This window comes from Haemaphysalis longicornis, unplaced genomic scaffold (genome assembly GCF_048455015.1).
Source record: "Haemaphysalis longicornis isolate Haplotype H1 unplaced genomic scaffold, Haemaphysalis longicornis Haplotype H1 scaffold_9, whole genome shotgun sequence".
In the NCBI taxonomy this organism is placed as follows: domain Eukaryota; kingdom Metazoa; phylum Arthropoda; class Arachnida; order Ixodida; family Ixodidae; genus Haemaphysalis; species Haemaphysalis longicornis.
This window is the reverse complement of record NW_027526460.1, coordinates 119,683,144-119,706,714: the sequence shown is the minus strand read 5'-3', so window position 1 is coordinate 119,706,714 and position 23,571 is coordinate 119,683,144. Positions and strand designations below refer to the sequence as shown.

At 45.4% G+C, this 23,571-nt stretch overlaps 1 pseudogene; it reads left to right on the top strand.

The window, feature by feature from the left end:
* The window catches only part of LOC144153392 (uncharacterized), an 82,875-nt pseudogene that overhangs the window by 45,792 nt on the left and 13,512 nt on the right, over nucleotides 1-23,571 (top strand).

Here is a 23,571-nt window from a genome sequence, read left to right as displayed (position 1 = left end):
AAATTTGTGTGTTTAGAATTCAAATGTGCTTCCTGAACACACATTACACTTGGCTGATAAGCATGCAGTATTTCGTATACATCGTCAAGATTATGCAGAAGGCCTCTGCAGTTCCATTGTATTATGTTTTCTCTTCCCATTATATCTGTTCAGAGCTACTGGAGTGTGACTATTTATGTAGGGTCTTTCGGGGCTTGGACTCTTGGAAGGGGTTTTCTGGCCTTCTCTACTGACCTGGACGTCGCAGCCCGTTCCTTCCGCTGCGATGAAAGCCGGAATGGCTGGACGTCCATGTCGTCATCTGAAGGCAAAAGGGGTGCCCAGCGGACTGGGCCCCCTTGACGTTGAATCCTTTCGGGTGTTCTTCGCCTGCGCTGCCAGTGCCGAAGGCGTGGGGAGCACCACAGATGGCGCGGAGAGTGAGGCGGTGGAGGGGGTCGGTGCGACTGCCTCCGTCTCCATCTCCGTGCCCTTGCGTGTGCTTTGGGCTGGTGGAGAGGAAGCACTGGATGCAGCGGCATCCCCAACAGACGTTGCCACCACAGCCGCTGCTGGGTGAGCGAGCGGTGCGGAGGCGGATTGGGCTGCCATAGGCAACCCAGGGGGGGGGGGGCGGAGACGGGACCAAGTCCGACTCGCGGTACTGGGTCCCCGCCGAAACCAGACGCCGCTCCGCCCCCCGGCGAGCTGCGTCGGCGTACCTGCCCAGAGGAAAGGAGGCGAAGCTCTTCCGTGCCTCTGGGAAGGTGATGTTTTCGTTGACTTTCAAGGCAATGATCTGTTTTTCTTCTTTGAACTTTTCACAGCTCCTAGAATAGGCAGCGTGTGGTCCCGGGCAGTTGGCACAGGTGAAGTTCTCGGATTTACAATTGTCAGTTTGATGATCATGTGCTGCACATTTTGCGCACGTCAATTTACCGCGACAAGACGTTGTGCCGTGCCCAAACCGCTGACACTTGAAACAGCGGCGTGGGTTCGGCACGTAGGGTCGGATTGGACATCTCAAGAAGCCTGCGTTGACCGACTCAGGAAGGTTAGAGCGGTCAAGTGTCAAGATTATGTGCTTGGTAGGAATTATTTCATCATTTCGGCGTATGGTGATTCGCCTCACTGCTGTCACGCCCTGATCTCGGAGGCCCTCGAGCAGATCTGCTTTAGTCTCATTCATTAGATCCCGATCAGAGATCACGCCCTGGCAGCTATTGAGGCTGCGATGGGGTGTGATCTTGATGTCAACATCTACCATGCGCGTTTGCTTGAGGAGGTTAGAGGATTGTTGTTTGTTTTCTACTTCTATCAAAACTTCTCCCGTTGTGAGTTTCTTAGCCTTGTACGACTTTCCGATGAGGCTTTCAAGAAACTTCGAGATTAGAAACACAGACTAGGAAGTGATGGGCTTTGTCTTTTCAACAGATTCCATGATCAAAAACCGCGAGAAATTATCAGTCTTTGGGGGAGAGATCGATTGCAAAGGAGGAAAAGAAACTTCGGTGCGGCCCCTTTTCGGGGGCCGATCACGTCGGGGGGGGGGGGGGGGGGGTTTAGAAAATGCCATATGATACATTCGAAAGCAGGTTGACGGGGGTACTTTCTCTTTTGACCTTACCCTGGTAGTCAAAGGGGTCTCGGAGCTCCCTGCCTGGTAGACAGGCAGGGAGCCCATCGGCCGGAGCTTGACCACGGCTCCGACGGCCATCGTTAGAGGTTTCTACCCTTCACCTTAAAAACACATCACCACGGTAGGACACAGCTTATGTTGGGGGGCTCGGGGTCTGCGGTATCGCCAGTACCGTCACCAAGATTACTCAAGGTGCCCCGTGCGGGGGGCTCTCCCATTAATCTACAATTATCCCGGTCCCGTGCTAACTGCGACCAATTTATTGCCACAAACTCATTGATCTCATCTGCCCATCTAACTTTCTGCCGCCCCCTGCAACGCTTGCCTTCTCTAGGAATCCACTCTGTTACGCTTAATGACCAACGGTTATCTTTCCTTCGCATTACATGCCCTGCGCACGTCCATTTCTTCGTCTTAATTTCTACTAATATGTCGTTAACACGCGTTTGTTCCCTGACACACTCCTGTCTTTTTTTTGCCGCCTAATGTTACACCTATCATATTCCGTTCCATTGTTCGCTGAGTGGTTCTCAATTTAAGTTGAACCCTTTTAGAGGGCATCGAAGTTTCTGCCCCGTAGGTGAATGCCGGTAAGATGCAGCTGTCCCACACTTTCTTCTTGAGACCCAATGGCAGGGTGCCGTTCGTTATCTAAAAATGCCGACCGAATGCACTCCAGCCCATTCTTATCCTTCTGATTTACTCTGCCTCAAGGTCAGGATCCGGGGTCACAACTTGCCCTAAGTAGATATATTCGCTTACCACTTCCACTGCCTCGCCCCCTATCTCAAAACGCTGTGCTATCGCGGGGTTATTGATCATTACTTTAGTTTTCTGCATTTTATTTTTAGGCCCACGGTTCTATTTTGTTTGTCCAGTTCGGTAAGAATGCTTTGCAATTTGTCCCCCAAGTTAGTTAGCAAGGCAGAGTCATCAGCAAAGCTGAGGTTACTGAGGTATTCTCCATTAACCCTTATTCCCACCTGCTCCCAGTCCAACGTTCTGAACACTTCGTGTAAACATGCTTCGAATAACATTGTAGAGATTGTGTCTCGTTGTCTGACGCTCTTCTTTATAGGTATTTTACTGTTCTCCTTATGGAAAATGATGGCAGCTGTGGGCACATTGTAGATATCCTCTAGTATTCTTACATAATACTCATCTACCCCCTGGTTTCGTAATGCCCGAATGAGTGCTGAGGTTTCGACCGAGTCAAATGCTTTCTCACAATCTATTAGGGCGATATATAGGGGTTCAGTATACTCAGCGCATTTCTCTATCGGCTGATTCATCGTGTAAATATGGTCCATTGTTGATTAGCCTTTACGGAACCCTGCTTGTTCTTTAGGTTGAGTGACATCTGAGGTGGCAGAACTTCTGTTGGCGATTACCTTAATAAATACCTTGTAGACGACTTCGTCCTGTAATTTTTCAAGTCCTTCATGTAACCTTTCTTATGGATTAGGATGATGTTCGCGTTCTTCCAAGATTCCGGTACACTAGCGGTCATTAGGCATTGCGTGTACAAGTTTCCCTGTTTTTCTGGTACAATTTTACCGCCATTCTTCAGGAGGCCTGCTGTTATCTGATCTTCCCCAGGTTTCTTTCGTTTCTTTCAAAGCCTTTCAAACTTCTTCTGTATTACTGGTGGGTTGTCAGTCTCCTCTGAACTGCGTTCTCATTGGAAATTATCTAGTTCGGGATTAGGTGGACTTAGTTTTGCCTAGAACTTCCACCAATGAACCTCTCCTTGTAAGTAAGCCTTGTGACATGACAAGACGCACGTCCGCGACGGCTATCACATACTGGCGGCCACTGAATGCGGCGGTGGTTGGCACAATGCGGCATTGCCGACACCCCGACCTGGCGCGCGGCGCCCGCAAGGAACAATGTGTCGCTGGTTTGGATGTTCGCTGGCCACCTGCATTTTAGCGAAGAGGGGGGGGGGGTCAACCTAGCTTATCAGAGGCCATCACACTTCAATGTGGCCTTCTGAACGAACAACAGCCGCAACACAACTTCGAACCACATGGTCAACAGACGACTGGGGCATTTTCACGACAGAATCGCTTAAAATGTAGTATTCTGAAGGTTGGTGCTGTTGCGACGCGTTACGGCAATGTTCCAAGAACAGAAAACAACCCACCAAAAATATATAAAGCAAAGTGACTAATTATTCCAATTAAAAATTTCGGGTTGGTGTCATGGTCTACATGTTACCGATTCTTTTGTTACTTCTTCGCCAGTAAAATCGGGAAATAGTGTATAGTAGTTGGGAGGGCACACATCACCCACATATTGTTAGCACGAAGCTTGCAATAGTGGTCCTACAATAATTATCGCTAGTCATTATTTCATCATAGTCAAAGTTAGTGGCCTTCTTCCTCCCCGCTGCATCCGTAAGTGTCGGGAGGCCGGAACAAAAGAATTTATTCATTGAGTACATTTGCTTACAGTAAACTCATTTTTCGACGTTACCCTACAGCAACACAGACAACTGACCGGCCCTGCTCCCGGCGAAGGCTCGATGCTAAATCCCGGCGGCCAGCATCTCACCACGGCCGCGCACACAATGCATATTATAATAGATTTATTTACAAATTTATTGCACTTGCGAGCACGGGTTCATCTTCAAGAGATTTATTCTGCGTCCTATACGACCAAACTTGTCATTGTCACTGTGGCGGTAGATGGCTATCGCGCATCGCTCGTCGAAACAGTTATTACGAGCGAAGCTGTTCAGCAAGTCAAAATTTCCGTGTTCGCAGTTAAAATACCAAGAAATTGCCGAGCGCTCGCACGTGAGCGCGGGCCTCGCGGTGACCACCCGGCTGTTAACAAAACCAAGAAAATGCGTAGCGCTCGTGTGAGCGTGCCTCGTGATGACCGCTTAGTATCACCAGCACACATTTCTCAAACCAAGAATACCCACTCAGGAGAGCAGAGAACTTTGGCCAAAAAAAAAACCTTCAGCCTTCGCCGTTATCGTGAAAACACTTGCTCAGACTGAGAAACACATGTCACAGCGTATGCCCCTCCAAGGGGATGTAAAATGGTTATCACTTCCAAAAAATGAAGGAAGCTCAGACTTATAGCAACAATGTTGGAGAAAATACCGTTGTTGCAGCAGCGACCCTGCTGAAAATATGGCAACAATATCCGTAAGACGTGATGGATTTGGTAAAGATTTTAACGATATGTTTTCGATATAGCAGATTTGAGAGACATGTAGAAGATGGTTTACGACAAGTCTGAAATCCTAAGGGCATCAACGACATAACGTTGTCCTCTATCATCGTAAAGGTCCGATACCGCAACGATTTCATCGACATGTCGAGTAAGTATTACCACATGTCTTAGACATCGCAAGGACCTCTAGGACATGTGGATGTACTCCAACATCGTAAAGGGTGATATTGTAAAGAATCGAACGAGATCTACAACATGTTTACGATATACATTTTTCAATGGGGAGTGATAGAATGTCTGCAATATCGCACAAATCAACCTGACATATCTGACATATCGCACAAATCAACCCAGCGAGTTCTGTGGTTTCAGTTACATATCGCAGACAACATATCTTCTGCCATCTCATCACTGGAAGCATGCGAAGTACAAGGCACAATACAAAATAAAGTTCAGTAGAAACTCTCATAATTTGCACTTTGTTTACTGTTAAACGAAATTCAACTTCTTGTTTAACCTGTTGCTTTTTAATGTTTCTGCTGTATGCATATTTGTAACTCAGTTATTCCGCTAATTCATAAATTTCGCTTGTCCCCACTAGAAAATATCTGCTGCTTCACTAACACCAGCTAAAAATTTGGGTCCAAATACCACTAACAAGTTGAAAATTGTAATAAAAGAGCGTCAAGGCTTCAAAAAAAAGAATGCTTTGCTAGTAAACGAACATTCCAAACCAAGCAGAAGCTTGATGTAGACCAACGCTCTTAACGCTACTCAGTATTCAGAGCAGACCGTATTAAGTTGGGTCATTCACAAGTGCTTCATTTTTGACGTGACCAGATGTGCTATAAAATGACCACTGTTGTATTATAGGCCCTGAAAATTCCGGTCAGCAGTAGAAAACGAGTAAACTAGTTGTCGATTTTTCACCTCTGCTTTCAGTTTGTTTTCTATAGTTGAGCCTTGAGAATGCTAAAAAATGTGTTTCAAATCCATGGCCAAACATAACGTACAGTTTTGCCTTGCCGAGAGTGATATCGATGAGAAATTTTGCTCATTCAAACAAACTCCCAATGTCCTGTCAAGTTTGAAACAACGAGAGTTGGCTATGTACAAAGCAGATTCAACAAATACAGCATTATTTTTGCCGTAGTAATAAAAAAGCTTACTGGGGAACGACACTTTTTGATCTTCAACTATAACCTAGTGGGCTATTTACAGTGAGGGCTTTGTAGTAAATTGAAGTGCCTAAGTTGGTATCGCCCTTTTTTAAGTGCTTGGGTATGTGTTCTTCTGTGCTTTTCAGGAACTGCGTAGAGCCTGCTTGTAAATGGGACGGTGTAATCTGCCCCCCCCCCCCATTACTCTTTTTAGCCATTGCATCTCGTAGTCATAGTTATTGTCATAGTTTTATTTGCACAGAGAGTTCGCCCACCCTGTGGTATCCATGGCTAGAGAGAAAGGTGGATGTGTTTCTAGGATACAATTCTGTTCTGGTGTTGTTGTACTCGTTGACAACTGCGTACACATTTCTTGGGAATGACGCTGTAGAGTCCCCACCCCTCGTATTTTCGGTCGTGTCTCTTGAAAGTTATTTCTGTGTACAGTGCCTTTCGTGAGTATTGTGCTTGCAGCCACCGTGTTAGCCTAGCTTCTAAAGTTCAGTGATTTCGAGATCCTTTTGTTTTTACTCATTTTTGTATGCGTGTTAGGTTGAAATTCATGCCCCGTACCTCTACTTTTCCAATCTGTTACCCTTATCCCCCCTACACACACACCGGCAGGCGTTTATATGTCTGCCCCAGTGCACGAACTGGTTCTTGGACTACTGGGTAGACTGTTCAGGCAACCATTCAGTAACCCAGGTTTAGGCTAGGCTATGTAAACACGCAGCACTTCAACGTTGTTGGAAAGCGAATTGACAGCATTATTAGGTGACATAAACACGACGCGTAAAAATACTCAGTTATTTTTACTTATTTGATAACAGACCAAACATAAAAAAACACCATTCATCATTTTCAGTGCAATTGACATCCCTTATTACGTCCGGGAATTTTATGAAGCTTACTGGAAGATGCATAAATTGAGTATAAACAGGAGTTTACCCAAATTTTTATTTTGGGGGGGTTGTCCAAAGTCTTCTGCAGTGGTGTGGGTCGCTGTTGGGGGCGGGGTGAAGAAATCACGAGTTTAAATGTTACAACGCTCCAATAATAATTTGGGTGTTTGAAAAGCTGGGACATGCCAAGTCCATCAGAGCACTGGTGTGAAGCAACAAACTGTTAACATAACAAGATAAGACTAGCCATACTTCCAGCTTTTTTTCAATGAATGGTACCACGTACATCCAAACTGCTCACTGTGAAGTATTTCGTTCCGTATAACAGCACGTTGCGCCGCATCCACCAAAACAGTGTCTGACAGACGGTAGACGCAAACGTCCTCACTGTCCACACTGTTTTTTCTCTTCTTTAAGTAACAGTCAGAAGCCCCCCCCAAATAGCTATGTCTAGATACGCTTTGGCTCATACCAGGCAAGCACATTTGTTTTTAGCTGTAACATTGGTTGGTTTTATTTAGCGACAAACTTATTCGGCTGTACATAGGTATTTGAGGGGTGTAGGAAGGGACTGTATAATGTATTGTTACACGAGCCGCTGGGAGCTGTCAGTGCGGCCTGTAACATTTTTTCCGCAAGTCACTGCCGCCCAGAGTACCTATATGCTGTACACATCACGGTATTGGCATCACTCGTCACTTGGGTTGCGTTCTAATGCTGCCTTGTACTATCCCCACGTACTGTAATAACTTCAGAGGTTTCCGCTGCTGTCAGCAGTTGTTTAAAACAATGGGTCTGCTGTCAGCAATTCTCGTATTAGCGTTATGTGGCTTGTGTGCAAGATCAGTGGGTGACAAACTAGCGTTACCAAACTAGAGGCGTGTTTCATTTCGTTTGTGGCTGCCGTGGCTTGCGTCGAAGAGATTGGGGATGATCTGCGATGACTTTCCTTGAGTCAAATAAGAGAGCTTTGGCTAAATTGCTTGAAGCACTAGCATATTTCGCTTTGTTCGGAAGATCGGTGCATAATAAACAAGCACTGTAACGTTTGGAATAATTAAAATACGGCCAAAACAAGACACAAGCAACAATATTCGTTGACTACGTATACCACATTCTTAGTCTTCGTGTCTAAGTTGGTTAGCTAGCGAAGCCGCACGATTCTCGGCTGCAGTTTTGAGGGTCATTGGCTCGAATCTCACTGAAACTTTTTTTTTGCTGTGACATATTAAATAGCTGTTTTAGTACAAGGGTACGCACCTGCTGTTTGCACTCTAGCCTCACAGATTGTGCTGTTTTTCTACACACTTTTTTGTGTCACTGGATACCGGCATAAATATCAATTAGCCACTTCAATTTTCGCTCCAGTATTTGTGTAGAGGTACGTCTAATTGTTGCATTCTTTCTTTTTTGCCCTTTTAGGTGCCAATGGGAACTTTGGGACCAAGAGGGACAAGGGACGTGCCTGGAGCAAAGGTCCTCATGCGCAGTGGGTGCATCAGCAATCAGCAACCAACTCTGCCCACGTCAAATAATAAATTGAAAGCGTACACACAGGTGTGATATACACGAGTGATTAAGGAGACAGGTACCTCGGCCCTTGAGGGCAGCATCTGGGCACTTTACACTTGCATGGGAATATGTATTTGGCTAGGAAAATATTTTGTCATAGCTTATTATATAGTGTGATGTTAAACTGTCTGGTATCGGGTTTCCTTGATAGATTATCAACTGTAGTGATATTATAGACATTATCACATCCTAAAACTCGATGATATCATATGACTTCACCGATATGTCGTTGGCTGTACGATTGTCGTTAAGTGCTATGACATCATAGGACTTCGACAATATATCGTTGGCTCTAAGATTATCGTACAATGATATCTCGTTGACTGTACAATCCTATAACCGCGTCCTCACTTACGGTTGAGATAATCGTATCATTTTTTTCAGTAGGGGAAAGGGAAAATCGGCTGCAGTCGTGGACTCAAACCATCGTGATGGTCGTGAAGGTCACGTACAGATTCGCTACATTCAAGTCTTAAGCGTTAGTGTAAGCTTACATCATTTTCACGTGTAACCTAGGCAGGTTTAACAGTAATTGTCTTTTATTACTGTACTCTATTTTGTTAAAACATAGCAGCAGTTCGCTGCACAAAAATCCCCCACCCGCCACCCCTCGGACTGTTTTAGTGGACAAAAGTTCTGCCGGTACACTAAACATGAGGAGGATTGTTCTTTTTTGGGGTTTTATATTTTATTTATACCGGTGGGTGAAAATCAGCTGCCATTTTTCAAACTGATAATCGGGGAGAAATCGTGTGCTTTTGGGAAGCCATTACAGAATTCGTGTTTTTTCGGGTTGGTAAGTTATACACCCATTTTATTTTATCAGAACGTATCACGAGATTCTTAATTGTAACGTGTTAAAATTGGTGTTTGTTTTGGCCTGGTAATCAGAGGGGCATCTTAGTTTTTTGGAAGACTGACGCTATACGCACGTCATTGTGAAGGCCATCCGGAAGTGGCTACACGCACGACGCGACGCTTTTGCCAGCTGGTGACAAGTTTGCAAAAAAAAATTATTTGTGGCCGCTCTGCGAAGGCTCCATTTGTGTTGGTGCATGTATGTTTTTAATATTTTTAAAGCAAAGATTTACTACTTTCGTCCAGCGGTTTCCCGGAAGATGCGGAAGTTAACCTTTTGGCTGCAGACACACCACCGGCGACACACCGGTCGCCGATCCCGCTGTCTGCGCTGTACACAGGGCCCCGTTTTAATTCGTTTTGTGACTTAACGGCGGCGGTAGCTACGTGAGCGGCTGCTCAGCTGATCGGCAGCAGACCAAAACCGCCACCTTCCACGCATGCGTCGCTGGGTCGTCTCTGTATATGTGACTCATCTTACACAGCGTTCACCGTGAAACAGGAACGCCGCATTCGCATAGAATGAAGGCGAGGCCGGCCTCCTCCTGTGAGCGTTGCATTGGACCGAACGAACTTGAACCGTGGTCGGCGATTCGCTACATCAAAGGTTAACCAAGCGACGCCAAGGCGGAAACCAGACTGAGCCAGACTTTTGCATTGCATATATAAGGTTAGCTGAGCAAATCCGCAACCATTTTTTGTATCGGCGTTTCGGCGGGCCTGACTGGAAGCACTGCTGTAACTGTGACGACTATAGTCTTTGCTCACGCCCGTCTCGTACACAAATGCTACTTCTGCGTGTAGTTACGTGAGTGCGGGCAGTGTGGTTACGCGCATGGTTACGCGAAATCGGGTAGCGTTTCCTAGACGTCTGAGGCCTTTATAGGACTATACGTCCCCAGCGAATGTTGTGTGAACGGGTTTGGCAGAAAACTCAAGTGTGACGAACCATTTCTTCCATTAATGGGGCGTCTTAGCGAGGGGTTTCCGATGAAAGAACGCCAATCTAATTGTGGATGCGCATACCACCTCCATGACTATAAAACCACGTTTCTAGCCTAAGTCAAATTTCAACACTTCGATGTTTTTTTTTTTTAATTTTCGTGCATCAGGGAAAATATATTTATTTACGGGCGCAAGTGAACAGTCACCACTCCGACGTTACTCATTCAAGCACCCTTTTAATCCAGAATCAGCTGCTTTTTTTTCTTGTAGTATGCACCAAATTGGTTCCACGCACCATCAGAACAACTTAATCAACTGACATCACATTCATAGGCATCACATGGTGGCAGGAACAAGGCAAAAAGGCCATGCGCTTCCTAGCGACTGGGGCAAAATTCTGTGTAACTTTTTGTAACGACAGAAAAAAACAGATTTTGTTGTGTCACTTACAGCGCCTTGGCTTACATTTTTTGCTGACAATTTGAGACAGCGACCGGACTGTATCTGATCATATTTTAGTACACTAAAACGGCACCCGTGCTCCCATATGGACTATGGTACTATATTATTCGATAAAAATTCACTTTTCACCGAATAGCTTGAAAAGTTTATTTTCGCAGGTACCAAATTTTACAGAAAATTGGCGAAAATAAGCGGAATCAGAAAATTTTAGATTTTAACTGCTTCAATCGATACCTATGTTTACCTTTTTTTGTGAAGAGAATCGCCCAGGTAGAACTTCGTGGAAAGAAATCTTGGAGAGACCTGGATGCGAATCGCCTCTAGACGAACGCGGGGAATGCAAATTTAGTGGCACAGTGCGCCAGTACACTAAACACTAAATGAGTCACTTTGAAGAAGTTACTTGTATGGGAGAAAATGGTGATCAATATTATTCTCTCTCTGGGGGTTGGATTGTAGGGGGGGAGGGTGCTTTCCTGCATGACCTTCCGCAGGACAACACTCTAGCGTCCTGTGCACAATACAACTGCTACGTTTGCTTAGAATCAGTTTTGCACGAGGTTTGAGCCCGACTGCCATCGTTCACAACAAATGCAACAATTACCTTCAGTACTTGCTAAGGCACATTGCCGTTTCATTTAAGTCCAGCCTCTCTAAGCACTCCAACGCGCGCATTTACAACTTCAACTTTTTTTGTCGCCTTCATGACGAAGAGAACGTTTTTGTTATGAAAATCGCCTAATGCTTTACGAAGTTCTTTCTTCGAAACTGTAAATGTGGTGCCTACCTGTATCGCCATGACAAATAGCCGAAGGATTTCTTTATGCCAGGATGATGAATGTAACCGGTTGACGATAGAGCCAGCAGATCTCCGAAAGACGATGCGCGTAAAAAAAGAACGTTGTCGTTTTAAAACTCACCATGAGGTGGAAAAACAGACGCGCCCTGCGTATAGCCACTCTTTATTACGTACACGAAGTCGTGCGTACCGCTTCAGTTTTTCTATAAAATACTCTCTCAAATGTGGCACTTGTTTTTACATGAATCACTAATGATTACAGTGCAAATATTTCATATTTCTAAGAAATGAAATATTTTATCCCTTAATAGGTGTTCATCGCTTCTTACACATCTGTGCTTACGTACATTGCATCTGCATGAGCAACAGGTCGTCGGTCTCCATTCAAGACCTGTTCTATCGTTGAACGTATCCCAGCCGGGAGATATTTATCTCGAGATTATAGCTTCCATTAGCTAGGCACAGCAGGGCTAGTGCAGCATTTGCAAGCGTGGGGTAGCGAGTGGTAGAATCATGCCGATTCTCTAGGGGATCGAAAGTTGTGCTTGTGGGGTTTGATTCCAGCAATTACTGGTTAAGAGCGGTGGACCGTCAGCCCACGATTGTGCAGACGGCTACTTTGAAAAGGTCCCGTAGGCAAAAAATTGGGTTTAACCCGATTGTCCGGAATTATGTTCGGGGTGTAAAATTCTGGGAAAATATGGTTTTTCCCAATGACGAACAACCCTATGCATGAGTGCAGAAGATTGACAAAGAGCATCGTTTCATAAAACTGATCAGCGTGGACTGCCAATATAGACGTTGTGACTGCGCTTGGAGCAACAGCAGAAGTTCAAGAATAGGAAATGTTGCTATGAGTAAGAGCAGACTTTGTCATTGGTTTGGCTACGCGCGAACCTCTCCGACGCATAGCGCTCGCCCACAATACTCACGAAATTTACCTTTTGGAGGACGCCAATAAGTTCATGCTGCTTCGTTTTCTCGCACGATTTGCGTAGGAGAAAGCACAATACCGTAACAGCATCAGAAAATCCACAACGCAAACGAAAACACCACTTTTGCGCGCCTCCTAAGCAGCCTACCTGCATACGCGCCTCGTGCCGGGCCGAACCTTTTGACAACCACCCGCCCTGCCACAGCAAGCCCATGCGCTTGCCGTGACGCCACGCCCGCCGTGTGACGGACCTCGGGAGATGTCCATTGCTCAGTTTACACAAGAAATAGGCGGCGTGCGGGGATCTATCAGCTAGGCTCACGTAACTCTCGGGACGCCCGAACATCTTGTACGGTTGTCAGGAAAACAAGCGGTCAAAAAAATTGCCGCCTATCTGTTCCTTTTTTTGCAAATGTAGCCGAAAACGATGGTCGACTGGCGCTCCTGCCAGCTGAAGGCCTCCCCTCTCTTTCGGGCTAAACGTTCATGCTCTTCCTTTACCATCTCGTTCGTCCCAAGGTAACACGTTAGAGGTTTGCTCAAGTGAATTTCAAAGTAACGCGCTCTACTGTTCCAAGTCGGGTGTCTCGATGCCAGCGCTGCCGTACGGCAAGGACGCGCGGCAATTTGGACACCCTACTACCACATTTATAGAACCAGCATACTCTACTGCACGAGCGTTCCAAGCGGGACTTGTATTCCATCTAATGGCACCTTTTGTTGCTGTTGCTGTTTGATTTCTTAAATGCCGCAAGGAAGGAGCACTGGCAACAGCAGGACACGGTTTTTTTGCCATTGATGTAGTATTTCATTTGGTATCGTGAAAACAAATTATCCATTATTTCTTAAATAAAGTAAGGCTGCAACTCTCACCCATGTTTTTGATTTTCTGTCGTATATTGGCGTAATGTCTTTTTTTCAACAACGTTGGCAAGTATGAACATTGATCCGCATTTTAACGCTTAGATTTGGGTGTGAGTATATAAGAGTATGGCGCCGATTTTAGTTCGCTTTGGCCGGGTGGCTGAATTGAGCGACAGACAGACAGACAGACCGACAGACCGAAATTTCTGTGTTTTAGTAACCCAAGAAAGACTACAGTGTTTATTATAAGTTCTTCCCGCAAAGATTTAAAAAGCTTCGAAACTACTCAGTTGATTGACGTTACACTAGCAGTAGCTGTAAAAATCTCCGAATCATTTTCGATCCACGTGACGACTACACGACTGCAATTAGGCCCTCACAACTCATTCTCAGAATTTTGTCAAGCGCATAACTAGAGTCAACGTCTCCGCATTGCTGAAAGCTTTACTAGTGCTCATTTAGCACAGCGTCTATTTATTCATACTTCCGGCCGTAGGGCAAAATACTTTCCCCGCCACCTAAATGTATTTTTTTCGGCGAATCCTGTCTACCGGGTTCATTGACGGAATGTAGGTGCAGCTCTTAAAAATCTCCGAAACTTTCTTTGCCTATCGCAATGGTTAAGATACTACTAATAGGCATTCACAGCTTAGTCTGAGAACAAGCATCGGGATATCTCTCTAGTCAACATCTCCGCCTTGCACAAACACAAACTAACACTTTTACAACAGCCTAAGACGGGTACCACTTAAAGCACGAACATGAGGAATCTTTTGCATTCTTGCTGTCAACCCATCTCTATCTGCCACATGAATAAAAACTGCATGAAGAAGAACACGAAGAGCAGTAAAAATAGTCTACGCTCCTGAAACAAAGCCCTGGTGCTTCAGACTAAGGGCATGGCCTTAGTGGCCATAACTTTCGACGTGGCCAGGCCCTGCAGGACCTGGCCACGTCAGAGACTGCGGAATTATTACTATATTCTGCTCCTGCACTGAGACTGGCTGCCACGTCAAAACGCGGGTCCAGACAGCCTCCGAGGCTGCGCACGTTTGAGTTTTGGTGCCGACGGCTTGGCTTGTTGCCATAAAGCATTATCGGCCGATGATTGACGCCGACATTACTACAGTTGTAGCCGGATAGTCAGCGACGACCCAAAGGCAGAGCTAGGTGTAGAGAGTATATGTTGCAAAAATTAGCAGGAGAAATCTGGCAGTGGCATTTAGCGAAGTGTCCATTGGCTCGTTTCATGCCTTGTGTGAAATCCTGTCCCCGTGACACGACGTATTTTTCTTCTACAAACCTTGTCTGCCTTCAATGATGAATCGGAGTAGTCGTATACAACTTTATTACATTTTGCATTTGCCAAAGAGCACCCTAAATAAACCATTATACCGCTTAAAACCTCGCTGTTGTCGGCACCTGCTATGTATGCCATATCAAAGCAACCGTCTTACCCAGGAATAATTATCGTCGTCAGATAAAGTGATACGGCCCCTCCAAAGTAAACAGGCCGAATTTCTACGCTCGCAAACATTGCAATAGAGCTGCAACATTCTTAGTCTTATCATGCTTTTTGGTTGCTGTACTCTGTGATTGCTACAGAACACCACTTATATTGTGATGTGCGGGGTAATAAACGCAGCGTTTTCTTAACGTTTGAAACTTGTAGTGGTTTTTGGCTCAAGAATGAGGTACTACCATCTGACCAATTCTGGTGATGGCGTGTCCAGCGTTGTCGTTTTAGTTATCTCGCATATATGGTTTTTTAATTGAAGCGATAGCATGAGCGAAATAGAATAATTTTGCAGCGACAGTGTAAAGTTCCATAAATAAAGATTTCCTTAGAGGTTTTATTCTGGAGGGGGTCGTGTATTTGCATTTTTATTATTGAGAGGGAAACCTCTATTCCTGGAGGTAAAAACACCGAAACGGCACCTTCCTAGCAGCGCAAATCTAAACTTCAACTACAGCCCAGTTCAAACCTTCGCATTCCGCGGTTGTGCAGTAAAAACATCTAATCTTTCCTCCGCTCCAACTATAACAATGCGGAGATAGGGATAGGATGAAAACGTATTGTCCCGCGCTTCAACAGATACACAGAAGCGCTAGGTTAACTGAGGGTTCACGCCTACAGCTCCTACTGCGTCAATCAGTGTCTGTGTGTTTTCATGGATAAGCAGCTGTTTTCACGTTCAATGCGCACTCGCCACAGAAAAGCCGAACATCCGCTAGAGAAACTTGGTTTCACCGAGTTCACCCACGGCAAAAGGTTCCGCTCTGCTGCCTAATTATTACTTTGTGCCTAATTAATAATTTGTTCATTTAAATGTGATTCCCCACTTCTTTATCTTAGATACACTTTATGAGCGTGTATGTTAGCGTCAGTTATTGGAGGAATAGTCTAAATGGAAATATTTTATGTGGTTTAATAGATATAAACACACTTCTCACGCCGTTTCCGTTTAATCATGACCACCGAACTGAATATTCCTTTTTATTTGAATGGGGAAAAATTGGGTTTGAGAAGTTTGCTTCACAAAATAAGGAATGAAGCTTTTGCCTGCTGTTGCCTACAGTGCCGTAAACAGAGCGACAAGCCGTCATTAGTTCTTACAACACTGACAAGCTGTGGGCGTAAAGAACAAGGTGAGTTTAAGGGACTGGCAAAGCTTTTCATCACAAGGAAAGGCTAACAATCCGCTGTTTCTAAACTCTACCGCATTACGCGAAACCCTTTTTATAATCTATAGATTTGTGCCTGTCATGTTTATGGCTCGCTTTTGTACGTTTTTTCTTGTCAGCACAATAGCACAAATATAGTATAACAAAGCACGCTCTACTGGAGGAGCAATGGAACACTGTTCTGAGTGGCGACTGTTTGCTCTCATAATCGCCATCTCTCCGTTGTGCTTAGAATCCTAAAAATGCTGCCTATTTGAAGAATATTATTCGTTCTCTGACCACACTATTAATCTCTGCAAAAGCATAGCAGAACTCTTGCTTGATTGAGCCAAGAGCGTTTTTTTTTCGTGTCGTTTCTTGTTTCGAACAAAGCTTTCGATCTACAGATCATAACTTAAAAGGTTAGGTTATGTGATGAAGCTTTTGTTTTCCTCTCAACTCCGGACGTTGCGTTGCACAAAATTATAGAAACAAGTATTTTAATCAAATGCACTGAACGTATACCCGGCAGCAAAACAAGCCGGTGCACGCGAGCGCGTGGCAAAACGCATCGGCGCAACATGTGACGTTGCGATTCAACTCCGGACGTTGCGTTGCACAAAATAATAGAAATACGTATTTTAATCGAAATTCATATTAACAGCGCTACCGACACAGACAGAAAGAAGAGGGCACAAACACGGCGCTGTTTGTGCCCTCTTCTTTCTGTCTGTGTCGGTAGCGCTGTTAATATGAACAAGTACCAACTCGCCCAGTCTTACGTTTTAATCTAAAGCACTGAACGTACAGCCCGCAGCAAAATAAGCCGGCGCGCGCGAGAGCGTGGCAAAAGGCATTGCCGCGACATCTGACGTTGCAATTCTGCTGTCGAGACATCTATGTGCGCGCACGTGTCCAACTGCGGCCGCTGTCCCGCCTTTTCTTTCACTTCAAGCAGAAAGCTGATCACATTCAGCGTTTGGCCAAAGGGGTCACTTTCTTCGTCAACATGCCTCACTCGCAGTGAAGCATGTCAACATGCTTTGGCAGTGAAGTGTATGGTGCTTGCTCTGCCCGGATCCAACAAATTACATGTCCTGCCCGTCTCAGTGATGATCGTGTGCCACATATATTCCGTGAAGGTGTTGAATTTTTTAGCTAAAACATGTACTTGGCTGGAAATAAAAATGAGCACACCTACACAGAAAAAAATAAGGAGAGAAATAGATTATTTGAACAAGGTGTTGTGAGAAGTCTTCTTCCGCAAGTTCTAAAGGAAGTATTAACGAAAAAAACGCGAGCAGAGATAGTTGTGGTCCCGGGGGGTGGAAAAAAGAAACAAAAAAAAGTGACAGGTTGCAATGCGCATTGAATTTATTGACACAGACACAGATCAGAAATTTCAGGTTTAGACAGCGAAACAAACGCTATGGCCATTAAAACTAAGATATCGAAATATAGTTTCAATGTGTCCTTTATCCAAGCCAGGCAGATAGTCCAAAGCAGGCTTCCTCTGCAGCGTTCGCAGCCGAAGCATCTGCCAGCGAGGTGCACTGAGCAGAAAAAGTTACGCCGAGCGCCAAGCGCTCAATGCTATCAGGTTTTCCGCTTGAAGCAAAGGAAAATACACTGTTAGTATACGGGGGTTGGAAGTGGAAGCGTACACTGGTGTCTCTACACCACAAGTGCAACGTTAAATGTCCAGGCGACGTTTTCTGCCTCGCGGTTGCGTGCCCCTGCCTATTGTGCCGCCGTGTGTACGTTTCGAGCAATTTGTGGGCATATTTCTGCCTGACAATATAACCCCGACTGGAAGTGCAGCCATTTAAGTATTCGTCATGATCTTCTTGTCTCATGTCTTGTGCGTTGGACATCAGGAGTATTTCGGTTCTCGCGTAATTTTCCATAATAGATTGTGCGTCTCATTTGAAAACGCAATGTTGCAAATACATTTAAAAGACCTGTACTGATAAACGTTGCATTGGTGTGCCAAACTGGGAGGAAATATTATTAACATCTGCTGGCAAACATCACAAACTACGAAACGAACACAGAGAATCTACAGGTGGGAGAAACAACAAATACGGAGAATGACTAACGCTACTTAACGGCTATAGTTAAGTAGCGGTGAGTGACCAGTGAGGGGTTTCCTCATTCTTGGACTGTAGCCGTCCCTAAATGCTGTCCCTTTCTACTTTTTCGACTAGATGCCCGGCGAAGCACGGTGCTGTCTAATGATGTTGCCGCTGTTCCGACCGGACCACCACTGCCCTTACTAGCTGCAGTCGCTTTAGACATTCGCTTCGATGCACCGTTCTCACTTATCAGTGTCGCTGTACGCGATAGTGCAGCAATTCCAGCTATAAACCCAGCCAATGTGTCCCCCCTTAGAAATTCTAATACCCAACAACTCATTTTTGCGCCTGCCCATGGTTTACACGCGCCGAATTTTTCTGTGTACACAGCACCAGTGGATTTTTTACTAGGAATATAAAGCTTCACTTTTAAAACAAGCGATCCCGGCATACACTGGACGTAGGTTTACGGAAGAACAGCAAACCAGGAACTGCTCTTACCGTGCAGCCAAAAATGGTTCCACCAAGTCGTATTCCGGCGGACCAAAAAAAAACAAACAAATCCCAATCTGCACCCCATCACCTATCAGGTGACTAACGTCACAGATCTGTGTAGCTTCTCTGATCAGGTGGCTGCCGCAATGGTCACAGCGGCGTGACGGGGACGTGAGATAAAACGTTCCTAGAACATATCTTCTGTCCTGTGGTGCAATGGTTCCGCGTTTAGAATTTGCGGTTTCAGACAAACAAACTAGCCCAGAAGCAAGCATTACATTGCCACATATCGTCGACGTACCCGACCGACGAATGCTTTTCCTCTTACTGCCTCTGTCTTGCACGACGATGACCTCACTCGTCCTTGCCTCACTCCTCGATGAACGTCCGTGAACAGTGGCGTCCGTTCGAAATCAGTCTCAAGCTTTTAACCTGCTTATTACACAACATATGCACCACAGTTTGCTATCGCCACGCCATTGCTGTCAGCTTCCGGAAAAGTAGTTGTTGCTGTCGATGAAGGGGAGGTGGCCATCAGCACATATGCAGCACGTATTTGCCTCTACTGAAGCGTAAAAAGTAACTGGTTTTTGACTGCATTCAGTTGGTGGAGGTAGTGGAAACTAGCGTGACCGTTTTTATTATGAGCTTAACATTTTACACTCAAGTGAGTGGCAACGCGTTTGAGTAGACTGACCGCCTGTTCTTTTCGTTGTTTGGGTGAGGAGTATTGGCGTGCACTTGTGATTTTTACCGTCAATATTGCTTCCGCTGGACACGAATAAAAATTTGCGTTTGCTGTGCGTCTTCCGTCAGCGCAAGATGTGATGTTGCGTATAGAGTTTCTAGAACAGTCTGCTCAACGACTGCTATCGAAAATGCCAAAATAAATTTCAGTTACTCCGTCTGGTCCGTGCTTCTGGAGGACTGTCGATAATAAGATATACGTCTGTATTAGAAGAAACCATAATCTTTCAGTTGCGGCCTCAGACGACCCAGCTATTTTGACGCCATTAATGGCACTGTAGCAACCTTTGGCGATAAAAGATTTTTGGTGCTCCTTGGTCCAATGTTTCTACCTTAAAAAGGCGTTCTGCTTTGAGGGAGATAAATTACTCCTCGGAGCCCACACTTATAGCGTGTATATTGAAGCTCACCCATTTCTCACACCCCTGGGAAAGTTTACCGGCTGTGTTAATTAGGAAGACTGCTCAGTCTGTGTGCCCTTGAGACCACTATCGCAGCTTCACAAATGATCACCAAGTCTCCTCGCTGGAGTGACCGTTCAGCGTAGCGTATGTGTTTTAAAACGTACGAAAGTGGAAAAAATGACCCCCAAGTTCTAGCCTAAAGCAATGTTCTCTACATCCAGACCAGAAGCACACAACCTATCTAACAGAGCGCGGAAAGGGCGCCTTCACCACAGCACCATTTTATCGTCGAACAATTTAGGGACTTATTGAATGAAGCAAATTCTACTAGAAAAACTGGCAAACCTGTATACCCACTGCCTAATGACTGCAAGGCTACCGGAATCTTGGAAGAACGCGAACATCATCCCAATTCATAAGAAAGGTGACAAAAAGGCGTTAAAAATTACAGGCTGATCAGCTTATTGTCAGTCGTCTACAAGGTGCTTACCAAGGTCATCACTAACAGAATTTCTGGCACCATAGATTTCAGTCAACCTAATGAAAAAGTGGGGTTTGGACAATAAACCATATTCACACGATCAGTCAGGTGATAGAGAAATGCACAGTGTTACTCAACTCCGATATATAGCCTTAATAGTTTATGAGAAAGCGTTTCACTCGGTGGAAACCTCAGTAGTCATTTAGGCATTGCCGAATCCGGGTGTAGGCGAACACTACTTGAGAATACTAGAGGATATCTGCAATGGGTCCACAGCTTGAATCGTCCTCAGTAAGCAGAGCATTTAAATACCGATAGAAAAGAGCGCCACACAAGCAGAGACAATCTCTCCAATGTTGTTCACAGAATCTTTACAAGAGGTATTTAGAACATTGCATTGAGAACAGGCGGGCGCAAGAGTTTCTGGAGCATACATCAGTAATCTCAGATTTGATGATGCTTCTTTTGCTAAGTAAGTCGGGGGACGAAGTGCAAAGCATGCTTACCGCACTGGACAAGCAGAGTACAACTGTGGGCCTGAAAATTGATATGCAGAAAACTAAAGTAATGCTGAATAACCTCGGGAGAGCACAGCGGTTTCAGGTAGGTGACGAGAAACATATCTACTTAGGCCAGGTAGTGACCCGGGATGCGAACCATGAGTCAGGCATAATTCGAAGGATAAGAATGGGCTGAAGTGAATTCGGCAGTCATTCTGAGATAGTTAATGGCAGTTTACCATTGTCCCTGAAGAAGAAAGTGTATGACAGCTGCACCTTAACGGTATCCACATACGGGGCAGAAAGCTGGAGGCTCACTAAGAGGATTCAACGTAAATGCGGTACGACTCAGCGAGCAATGGGAGATCATATGTATAACTTTAAAGTACAAGAATAGAGCGGTGTGGTTCAGGGAACAAACGCTTGTTAAAGACATATTAGTTAAAATCAAGAAGAAGAAATGAGCTTGGGCAGCGCAATTAATACGAAGGCAAGATAACCGCTGGCCACTAAGGGTAATTGAGTGGATCCCTAGAGAAGGCAAGCCAGGTTGGGGTGGCAGAAGTTTGGATTGGTAGATGAGATCAAGACGTTTTTCGGGGATACATTGGTCGCAGTTAGCACACGGCCAGAATGCGTATTTCCAAACCCTTTGCTGCAGAGAGCACCCACGTGACATGTGTGTTCGCGCGATGCAGATCGCAATTCAACGTGGTCATTGGCTGCGCCCCTATCCTAAAAAGACCTACACCATACGAAATCACCGTTATTTACAAAAACACGGCGTAGATTGAAGTTTAGAAAAGGCAATTCAATTTAGGAAAGAAAAATTTTGCTTAAGCAATGGAGAAAAATACTAACAGATAGACCCTTTGGGGCTCCAACCCAAGCCGCCAGCGCCAGTACCAAGTGCTACATAGAGGCCACAGAGCCCGAAAAGTGGGATCATTTTAGCAGGTGCTCAAAAGAATAGCGCGCACAGGGATAACACACGTCACGTGGGTGCTCTGTTTAGCGAAGTGTTTGTGAACTCGCGACCGATATAATTGGCGATCTATGGCAGTGTGTTTGCCCTGCAGTGGGCGTAGATAAGAAGAAGAAGAAGAAGAAGAAGAAGAAGAAGAAAGAGAAGAAGAAGAAGAAGAAGAAGAAGAAGAAGAAGAAGAAGAAGAAGGCTGCTGTCAACCAACGGTCATCCAGTTCTCGGTTACCTATAGTGGTTCTGGTGGAAATTGCGTGTGCTGCGGGTTCGCGTAGGGTATCGCCGACGGAACCCTATGACTAAGAAAGATTTTTGCCAGCTTCCACATGTACAAGGTGCTATCGTCTCCTTCTACTTGTCAATCGACTTGCGCTAGTGTTATTGTTAAAACCCAGAATGCTGCCATGGTAACGAAAGACGCTTTAGAAATTTACCGCAGCTTTTTAAGAGCCTTGCAATGAGCCTGGTACTTTTAAATGAGTTATAGAGGACATTCAGCACCGCTTAAATTGCAGCTGTTTTAGGTGCAACCTGAATAAGAAATATTTTTGGCTCATCCTTGACGTACTATTGCAATCGCTTGGCTATGGTGAATTTCCATGGTGTCTCAAACTTTGTTGTGAGAAGATTCACGAGGCTATCGACGTACGAGTAGCACGCCTGTGCACCTCCACGTGACGAAGAATTTCACACACACACACACACACACACACACACACACACACACACACACACACACACACACACACACACACACACACACACACACACACACACACACACACACACACACACACACACGCGCACACATACACGCACACACGCCCACACGCACACACACACACGCGCACACGCACGCACGCACACACGCGCGCACACACACACGCACATGCACACGCACATGCACACGCACATGCACACGCACACACGCACACACGCACACACGCGCACACGCGCACACGCACGCACACATGGACACACGCACACACGCGCACACGCACGCACGCGCACACGCACGCACACACACACACACACGCACACACGCGCACACGCACGCGCACACACACACACACACACACACACACACACACACACACACGCACGCACACACACACACACACGCCTGGGAATATATTTGCATGGTTGATGCGACCTTATACCGCTTTCACAAAGTTGCAATGAAAGCGCGAATGAAGACGCTGACGAATATAGGGGTCGGATTTGCAAGAACAGACGCAGCCTTGTGAAGCCGCGTCTCGCGCAAACGGTCAGTGAACTTCTTGGAGGTTCCGCAGCCAAAAATATGTGTGGGCATATGTGTTGAGAAATGGGCCCAAATATTCCGTGTAAAACTTGATGACAGGGACGCTATGAAAATAACCGATAAATCAAACCTAAAAAGGACTTAACTGCCAGTGCATGGCCACGGGCTGCTACCCACGTATCACCAGCACTATTTACCAATCAATGAGCATTGACAACCGCAACCATCAAAATTCTTCTTGAAATGCAAAACCTTTAGGAGACGGTTTTGACAAATACTTAAACATAAACCCTTGCACACATAAGAAATAGCAATAGAATAAAAGTTTTTACCCCTAATTGGAAGCACTAAGGGCGCCTGGACCCATACACGTACAGCTACCCTTTTTATCTCGAACCACCAGGCGAAATACTTTCCAATTTTTTTTTTCATTCACCCACAAAAACACTCACGCATGTTCAGTTTTTCCTCGGACAACTTGTGACTGGGCCGGTCTTCCGGCCTCCTAATTATTTCGCATAATGTGCATGCATCAATTAATCTTGTCGTATGTCTATATTTTATTGGTTTTCTTTGGTGTGTTTCCAGCTTTGAATTATAAATACTCTAAGACTGTATTATCTCTGCCATGCACTGCAGCCAAATTTCTCGTGTGC